At 40.3% G+C, this 10186-nt stretch overlaps 1 protein-coding gene across 1 annotated transcript in view; it reads right to left on the minus strand.

The window, feature by feature from the left end:
- Positions 1 to 4120, minus strand: part of SACS (sacsin molecular chaperone) — a 28697-nt gene extending 24577 nt beyond the window's left edge. The window contains exons 1-2 of the mRNA XM_059493681.1: positions 4081 to 4120; positions 1028 to 1113 (exon numbers count right to left, since the gene is read on the minus strand). The gene's annotated coding sequence lies outside the window, so the exon portion shown is untranslated. The remainder of the gene's footprint in view (positions 1 to 1027; positions 1114 to 4080) is intronic.
- Between the last annotated feature and the right edge of the window lie 6066 nt (positions 4121 to 10186).

Below are 10186 nucleotides of genomic sequence, written 5' to 3' on the forward strand. Positions count from 1 at the left end.
TTACAAGATATTTATATGCAGTTCTTCTTCTAAAAGAACGATCATGACAGTCTTTCATGAAGACATAGTAAGATAGCCCAAAGTTTCCAGAAATATTAAATACTAAGTAGGGCAATCACCATGAAGTCAGACTTGCATTCATGCTGTGGCACAAGAAGGTAACTACATTCAGCAGTAACACCATTGTATCTGAAGATTGAAAACACTGAAATAAATTTAAAGGTATCAGCAAAAGTCCTGGTAGTAATCTCTCTCTAAGAATCTGTTAACCCTAAATTGTAAACTACAAAAACAGCATCATTTCTACTTTTAGATTTACCTATCTGATTTCTAAGGACATTTCCTTATTTCTTCATATTGGAATGAAAGTTTGGGTTTAAAATATTGAGGAAATCTGAACCCTTCTTAATTCAAATGCATTTTACAGATGCAACTAGTACTGAGAAATAATAAAAATGTAAGGACCCTTCCTACATACAGACACTGCTGAGAACATACCCAGGAGGCAATTTGCCAAAACAGTTGAAGATGTGCTTATCTTGGGCATTCCCACTAAGCATAATCAGCTTCTAGTTCCATGGTTGCAAACAAGACAGCAGACATAAAAAACTGTCATCATCTGTCAATATTTGTATTCAGGTGTTTTGGGCGTAGGCATATAGAGGTAGATAAGATATATCTGCATCAAACCCCGTTCATTAGAACCTAGTATTCCCATACACAAATAAAATTAAGTTACTACCACCCGTGTGATGAAGTATGCTCTATTAGAAGTTTAACATCCAACTAATCACCCCAGATGCTCTTAAAAAAAACCCACAAAACTGCCATCTTCAAAGAAAAAAAAAAACTACTAAAAACCACACAAAGCACACAACTCGTTTTGCCTTGTGCACATGGACACTTCTATCTTCTGTAGTACAGTGAATCTAAGATAAAACAACCACAAGATTTGCTGGGAAGTGTTAAACTTCAGCATTATGTCATGCACATTAAATAACTGTTAAAAATACTATTTATTGTCTACCTTAAGAATCTGTCCTCCCTCTGGATATCTTCTTAATATATCCTTTAGAAAATCAACAAGTGGTGGAGTTGTTTGTCCAAAACGACCTAAAAGCAAACAAGTAAATAAAAAGATTATTATTATAATTATGCTGTGTATTATGCTGTTGTGCACTTAATTTCAGATTTAAAAAAAAATACTAAACAATTACTGAAAACAATAATTTCTTAAAATTAACTCAAGGCCTATTATTGTAAAATCTTGTATTTCCAGAATCATCTGTGGAAAGCCTACATTACAAATCTTTAAATTAAAAAAGGTGAAATAGCAGTTTTGATGTTGACATCAATGAGCTGTTTCATATCTAGATGAAATAAACTTGGGGGGTAAGTCTTTGCAACAGTTATGCCACAAGTCCAATTACTTGATGCTCAAAAGTAGCAATTTCTCAAGGACTACTGCTTTTTAAGTAGCAGGACAGTATTCCAGGGCAGCAGTGGCTGTAACTCTTTTACAGCCAGTCATGATCCCTAATGACAGCTACACATACAGGCACAGAAGTTTTTGGCTCTAGTGTACACTTCCTGTTCTGACATATTCTGGCCATGGACCTGGTGCCAGCCTTGGTGTTGCCAGGGCCTAATGCTGGAGGGAAAAGAGTCCCAGCATCATGAACATCTGCTCCAAGAGAAAAAGTCTATCACAAAATGAAAGTTTCAATACTCTTCATTTCAAACTCCAGTCTGAGACTAAAGGGCCGCTCCCTAAACCAAACCTCTAAAACATACACAGACCCTAATGATGCCCCATTTAAAGCTTTTTTTTTTTAATTGTTAAGAAGTAATTACTCTCTCCCTCTCTTCTGCATAAACATGTTTATGAAGCACACAGATTCAAACCCGCATATTATGTGTATTCTAGAATAAAACACTAGGATAAAAAAGCAAAGTAGAAAAAAAGGGGACAAATAAGAGTTTTATTTGCTGAGAAAGCATCAAGTAAAAAATCAAGTATTTTGTCTTTAAAATTTTCTTTGGTTACTTTATTTAAGGTAACTTAATAGCATCAATGAAAAAATAAGCAAGACATTGTAACTGACAGCTGAATATGTGAAGTATTTCATAATTCTATTATATTTGCAGTATAGAGAAGTATATGAAAGTCAGTATGCCATATGCATACCTCCAAAATAAGGCAAACTGATCAACCGACATTACCTAAAATGAAGAAACTGATCTTCTCTAAGTTGGACAGGCAGGTGGAAGTGTTTAAAGACACATTTCATTCACCATGGGAACCACCACAAAAACAGACAAATAACATTTAAGTGATAGGAATGAAGATAGACTTTGTTCTCTTTAAGAGCAGAGCTCTGTGTATGTCACAACAATTACCCTGGCTACAGGTTATTATTTACTGCATCCCATGAAAGGCTAAACTGATTTTTCTTCAGTATTAAGAGTTGGTCATATTTAAAACAAAACTGTTACCACAAATTTAAAGGAGAAACTCATTCTACTATAAGAGCAGTCAAGCACTTAGGAGCCCAGAAATCTGTGCAGTCTCCCTCCTCTTTCCAAGCTCAATCAGATCAACCCTCAAGTGACCCAGACTGACCTCAGAGCTGCCCATACTCTGAGCAGCAGGCTGGAGTAAAAACATCCTCATGTCCCTTCCAACATGAATTATTTTGTGATCATATGAAAAGATCATGCATTATTTGATAGCAGCAATGAATGAACACAAAGGGGACATGGATAATCCTCAGAGTACTTCAGCAATCCATGTGCTTGGTCCTATTGACCATGCACTTCCAAGTTAGAAATTCAGGGCATTTCTTGATTCACCTGCTGTAAGGAAAAATCTGTGAACTGGAAGACTCCAGAATGAACACAGAAGGCTAATACTGAAGACTTCAGATGTTTTAAGTTTACTTACCTCAGAACTGTGGGCCAGGAAAAGATAAGCACTTTATCTAGACATAGATTACTTACAGTGACATCTCTAAGAAAATCTCCAATCCTGGGCACAAAAATACAGCAACAGTTTCTCCTTCCCATGGAAAATTTCTTAGGGCCACTACACTTTAGTCTCTATATAGTTGCATGGTGGAAAATGAGACTCTTTTTATTTAATCTACCATAGCCTACACACAGCAAAATATTAGAGCAAACCGTCAAGAATGACAGAAAGAAAAATGTTTGATATCAGAACCATGAGGTCATAGAAATGAGGTCCATTTTCATAGGTGTTTTCTAATCACCTCAGGTTCCAGAGAATGTGAACATGAACTTCTGCCTAATATACAAACTTCTCTCTGTCACTAAAAATCCGTAATCCAGTACATACATGCCTTGAACAGGCTAAGAAATACAATATTTTATGAGACCAAATATCTGCATGAAAATAAGGGTTTTCTTCTTCATCATGCCATCTGATTAGCATATATTTCATTGCCTTACAGGAAAGTTATTGTGAGAAGAATATTAATGCTAGCAGCCAAATAAAATAATTATGACAGATTTTAAGAGCATTTCTGAAGATATTCAGTTATCAAGATACTATATGAAAAGACAGACCTTCCATTTTTTAAATAAAAATGTAAATAACAGACAGAATCAAAAGAAAACCAAGTTATCAAAGAAAAAACTCTAAAAACAAAAGAAGAAATCCAGAAATGTTTACCAGTGTTATAATTTTTTACATGGTGGTTACTGAAAAGATATCCTTTCAGTATCAGAATTGTTTTCAAGTATCCAGCTTATTTTATATGAGACAAGGCAGCTACAACACTACTGAAAGGCAAGTCTTATTGATTCCAAAGGATAGCAACCTTTGGAATCAATAACCTAAATTCTACACATTGTATCACAGGAAAAAAATTAAAGACCAAGGCACTTAAAAAGAGAAGCTTAATGTTTCTAGAGCAGAATGAAAAGAACAAGTGACAAACCTAGGACTTACATGAAAAATAATCGCTTCCCATTTAAGGAAGATAAAAATTTCAACTCCATATTGCATCAGAAAATTCTTTGAATTTCCAGTTTATAAACAGAGACAAATACTTTCCATACCTCCTCCTTTCAACCCTTTTGACTGAAGCTCCAGAAAAACTTGATTTTGAGACTTCTGAAGATCCACAATCTTGACACCGTCAGACAACTGAAGGAGAAAATAAGACAGATCTTGGTCAGAAGTTTCAGTTTCATAATAACTGGAGAAAACAAATCAGGTGGAAAAATGCCTATAGAAGCATACTAAGAGCAAGCCATGGCCTCTTGTTTCTACAATTGAAAAAGTTTTGTATTCAGGGAAGTTCTGGAAGCATAAAAGTAAAACAGTTATTGTTCTAAGGTGCATGCCCACAGAAAAAATTAACATATACAGGAAGTACATAGTCTGTATACTCCACAAATACATCTGGGTATGCAATTTCATAGAGGGCTTAAACTAAGCAATAGCAGCTCAAAGCAGCAGGAAAGACACTGTGTGGAGACAAAAGTCTGTCAGAGAAACACCCTTGAAGAATTTGACAACCCCCATTACTTCTACATGCAAACCCATCACAGCATGATCAAGGTTGAAGGGACCACTGAAACTCACCTAATCCTGCCTCCAGTGCCTCACTAGGAACATCATAGAGAAACTGAGGCAAACTAAGCAACACATTCCTCAGCAGCCATTGGGAAAACTATTATTTATTCATAGCACATAAAGATTTTGTTGCAATTCTAGTTTCATGTGATATATGTCTCATTCATATACCAAGTGCTGCTAGAAGATTCATATATCACCCATGTTATCCTGCACGCAACAACAAATGCAGATTTAGAAGGCCACTGTACTAATTAGAAACTAGATTAAAATATTATTATGTGAAATTGTATTATTATATTAGTCTCAGTTTGTAGTAGATTTTGGGACTACTTCCTCACTTTGATGGGTAAAAACAAATCACTAGAAAGCAGTTGGTGTCTACACAGACATAGATGCTTACAATCTAACTACACTTAATAAAAAACAGCCTTAGTCCAGAGTACGTAATCATTATTTAACATCATTAGTAAGAAAAAAAACTTATGTTCTTTTTTACTTTTATCAGTTTTAAATAGTGATTAAAACAGCAGTGGGTTTGTAAAACCGCAAAAATATTGTACTTGAGTTGAACTTTCTCAAAATGCAAATTATAACCCAATTGGGTTATAAGTACTCTGAAACCACTAAAATAAAGCAATCCACAGAGCAGTGAAAGCTATCACCAAGCATTAAAGGGATACAGTAACCAAATATTCTAAGGTAGGATTTTTGTATCAAGACACCACTAGAAACTTGCACATTGAATAGATCCAAATGAATAGTTTAATACAGTAAGGAACTATAAGAGAAAAAGATATTGGAGTTTACTTAACATCTATCAATTGCACATAACAGTTCTAATGGAAAAAATTATTCACAGATTAATATTCTCCTATTCAAAAAGATTTAAAATCATTTGATCCCAATAAACAGGAGTTCAAAAGTTTATAAAGGATTTTCAAATTTGCTACAGTACAGAATAAATATTCTCATATATATTCTAGTGTATTATATTAAAAAAAAACAAACAAATAGAACAGCAATTACAGTCTGCTTACTGACTGTTCCCTGCAAAAGATAAGTTTTCTGTGGCAGTCAGATCTTTGCTTCCAGGCAAATTTTAGAAAGTGATACAGAGTTTGTCCTGCAAAAAGGGAAGGCCTGGTGAGAACAAAATCAAGGACACACAAAAAAAGATAAACTACACAGGCAGTTTGCTTCAAACCTGAGCCCTCAAAGCTAGCTTGTGCTGTCCAGGTTCTTAAAATCTTCCTAAGCAATACAACCAACTCGTGTATCTTTCCTTGTCTCACTGAATGGTTTGGGTTGGAATGGGACATTTGAAGACCATGTAGTTCAACTTCCCCTCCTACCATTGCCATGAACAGGAACTAGATCAGGTCTCTCAAAGCTCCATCTGATAATCAACATTTCCAGTCATGGGGAATCCACAACTTCTCTCAGCAACTTGTTTCGGTATTTTATCATCCTCATCCTAAAAAATTTCTTCCTCGTCCCAAATCTAAACTTACCTTTTTTGTTTTAAAGCCATTGTCCCTTGTCCTATCACTTCAGGCCTTGGCAGAAAGTAACCTTCCATCTTTCTTATAAGCTCCTATTATATTTAGAAAGGCCACAATAAGGTCTCCCTAGAGCCCTCACTTCTCTACCCCTTTGCAAATCCCCTTGCCCTATTTAACACCAATTTCCAACCTCCTCTCTCTCCCCTTTTTGTCTCTACTCATCCCATCCCACCAGGTCTCCAGGTTCCCAGTTCCCAAGAGCACAGCTAGAAGCACAGGAAGCAGTACTGAAAGACTGACACCAGGCTGATGCCTGCAACAGAACAAGGTCATTCATTCATTCATTCGACTCTCTCCTGTGCCCAGACCTCAGTTTTCAGCTTGTCACTTTCATCTCACGGTGATGTCAACTCTGCTCTTGAAACTGACCAGAAAGGCAGGAGGGCAGAACAAACAGATCAGCACTCTCCGGTGAATTTCTGCTCTCCCCAACAACCCCGCAAAGAAATTAGGGTAAAACACACGGAGAACTTCAGAAAAAGAAAGAAAAAAAAAAATACGCAAGAACTCGGATGATAAAAGCTGGCACTATCAAGAGCGGTATGAGGGTCATCCAAACAACCCCCGTGCTTCCCACATGAGGACCCCCTAAGGACAGGCACACACCGCGCTGCCCACGCACGGCACAGGAGCATCCGGGTGCGCACTTCCCTCGCCCCCGCGGAGGTTCCGCGGCCCCGCCCGGCCCTCACCTCTCTGCCGCGGTGCCACAGGCGCTGCTCGGCGAGGGGCAGCCCGGCCTCCGCCTCGATCCGCCTCTTCACGTCCCGCACGGCCGCGGACGGCGGCAGCTCGAAGGTCCTGCAGCCCAGGCAGTCATGGAGGACGGTCACCCGGGCCAGCCTGCGGCGACACGACAGACAGCAGATGAGAAAAGGCTCGCCGCGCTGCCGCCCGCCCGCCCGCTTCCCCCTGGGGCACCGCGGAGGCCCGAGACGGGCGCCGGAGCCCGCAGGGAGCAGCGATGGGCGGGCGGGCGGGCGCTTGTCCCGCTCTCCGAGGGGAAGCGGCGCAGCCGATCCCGCAGCCTCCCCGCCCCGCCCGGCCCGGCCCGCACTCACATCCCGCCGGTGCCGGCGCACACAAAGGACCGCTATCCGCCCCGCCGGCGGCGCTCCCGCACGGGGAAGGGGTGGGGCCGCGCCGCCCGGAGGCCCGCGCCGCGGAGGAGGCGGAGGAGGAGGCGGGAGCGGGGCAAGTGCCGCCCTCAGAGCGCCGGCCGAGGCTGCGGAGGTGTGGCGGGGCCCGGGCGGCGCCTCAGCCTCGGCTCACGGAGGCGTTTCCCCGCTCCCCGCGTCCCGCTGTCCCCAGGGCGAGGCAGAGGCTGCAGCTTCGCATGTACAGCGTGAGCCGTGCCTGAGGGTGAGATCTAGAGATGGTACCGCAGGCGCAGCCCTCCCTCGGCAGGGAGGCACGCTGGTGTTTCACGTAATTCACAGCATTCAGGCACCACCGTGTGGAGCACACAAAGTTACTGCTGGTAAACTTCATTCTTTCTCAAAGATGCAAAACACAGAAGGAAACATACCTTTTCTGCTCTCTGTCGGAGAGCCTGCCAAAGGTCAGACATCCTGCCCTATCTCAAAAGGGTGTATGCTAAGTCCTCATACCGTTCAAGACTTAAGGAAAGTGCTCTCACTCCTGAAAGGTTGAGCCTTAGCCTGCCTGTGATCCCGATGAATTGAGGGGGCACATGGAGAACCTTAAGGAGGGGGCCTGCAGAAAGGTCACTGTTCATCGTGTACAAAGTTCTGCACCTGGGACCATGGGCTGTGCTTCAGTGAGGGGCTGGACAGCAGCCCTGCTCCAAAGCAGCTGGGGGATACCAGGGATACCAGGCTTTCCATATAAAGGGAAGTCTACTCAGTGCCGATGAAGGTACTGTGATCAGAACATAGTGGTGTTTTGGGCTTGCTTTGTTCCCCAGCAGAGGATTACTGACATGGTCAGGGGCCCAAAGCACATGGCCTACAAGGAGTATATGAGGGGAGTCGGGCTGCTTAGTCTGAGGAGACTATAGGTGCAGCATGGTAACATCTTACATAGACCTGAAGGGCAGTTTCAAAGGCTGTGGACCTGAGCTCTTCTTAGTAGCGCAAGACTAACAAGGGGCAATGGCAACAAACCAGTTTGGGAGGTTCGTGCGAAACAGCCGGAAAAATCCTGTCACTAGGAGAGGAGCTGTCTAAAGGTACATGATTGACCTGAACCAATACTGATCCCCTGCTTTGAGCAAAAATATGGACCACAGACCTCCAGCCAACAGTTCCACTTCATTCCAACAGTTCCTCAATTACAATTTATAACTAAACTAAAAACATTTAAGACCTTACTCAGTGACAGGGAGCTAAAACTGATGCTTGACAGACAAAGGCAACAGAGTTTCTGTGGAAAGGGAAAAAGACACAATGAACCTTTGTAGAAAGTGTATCAAGCTAAGAAAAAAAAAATAAGCCCACTAAAATTTATAGAAGGCTAAATAACCCATAAAAATCAGCTTGATCAGGATCCAACCTGGTATCTAAGTAGGAAGGTACCAGATTACCGGTGCTACAATCAGATTACCAGTGCTACAACAACTGATTTTATTCATCAGTAATATTTGTAAATTGAATTCTACAGGATTATAAGAAACTGTTGGAAATAATGTGGATCTGACCATGCTTTCACCCAAAATAATACAAAAACTATTTTAACATAAACAAGATGTCTGTTGGCTTTGCTTTAGGGCTTTGTTCATTTTCTATCATTTTCTATCATTTCGTCCTCTTTACTTCCCATTTTGTTACATCCCCTTCAGAGTTCTTCATAACAGAATTTTTCCTACTATGTCCAAAAGAATGAGAAGGCTGTTTTCTAATCTCTTAATATTTATCTTGTTATGTCTTAATACCTGCAGAGGGGACACAAATGAGGGTGACTGGGGAAAATGGAAGGAGTTGAAACCCAAAGCAGTTCCATCCATATTAGCTACTAAAATATCCTCCAGACCTTGGTGAACCACCAAGCCGCATTGGCAAAATCTAATTCTTCTTTTCTAGGGATCACAGGAGTGATTTAGCATCTTATAAAGCATGCACAAGTGCTTGAACGGGACCCTGGAGAGGAACAAAGCTATCTCAAGAACAGCCATGTCTCCTTGTGAAACTTTTCAAGTGGTGGGACACAGGCAGGACCATGGACCATCCTGCTATCAGTACCAGCCTGAAGTTCCCCACCCTATGCCACATCACATGACAATGCTCACAAATTAGGTCCTGTGATGATTTAACATTAATATTAGAGGAAAAACACTTTGAATACCACAGACTCTTAGTAACTCTATGTAACCCCTTAGTAGAAGGGAAGAATTGGGAAGAACTGGTAATACAGAAATGGAACCTTTTAAGGTTCTGGACAAAGGAGTTGGACTCATGAGCTATTGGAATTTAGCCATGCCTGTTCTCAAAAATCTGATCCCCTTACTTTTACTTAATGTCTAAATAAAAATATCCTAGAAAATGATGAGACAGAAATCACAGTGACTGACTAAAAAAAAAAAGAGTACATGTTCGTACTTGCAGATTTTTGCAACAACAACAAAAATAAATTTTAAAATCTCATCCATTTGAAAAGAGAACTTGGAAGCTGGGTAATCCTAGAAAATTTCAAGGTATCATGTACAAATTTGTTATGCAGAACTATTAAAAATTATTTTACATGACAATGTTTAAAAAAACCATATGACTTTAACTGCAAGGAATTTTTTTACTACCCATGGTAATTTAAAAAAAAAACCATATGTATATATATATAAAAGGCTTCGGTCTGATTTGAGAGTTTTAAAATATTATATAGAGAATTTCCTATGCTAACAATTTTATAACCACTTTTCCAGGCAGAACAGCACTAGATTCATAAATACCTATGGAAAATTCTCCTGTGGCTATAAATAAATTCTATTTGGTTCAGAATGAAGTCATATAAGCCATACAAGAAGGGACATGCAATAAAAATAATTTAAAAAAAATTTAACAGTCTC

The sequence above is a fragment of the Ammospiza nelsoni genome, chromosome 2 (assembly GCF_027579445.1).
Source record: "Ammospiza nelsoni isolate bAmmNel1 chromosome 2, bAmmNel1.pri, whole genome shotgun sequence".
NCBI lineage: Eukaryota > Metazoa > Chordata > Aves > Passeriformes > Passerellidae > Ammospiza > Ammospiza nelsoni.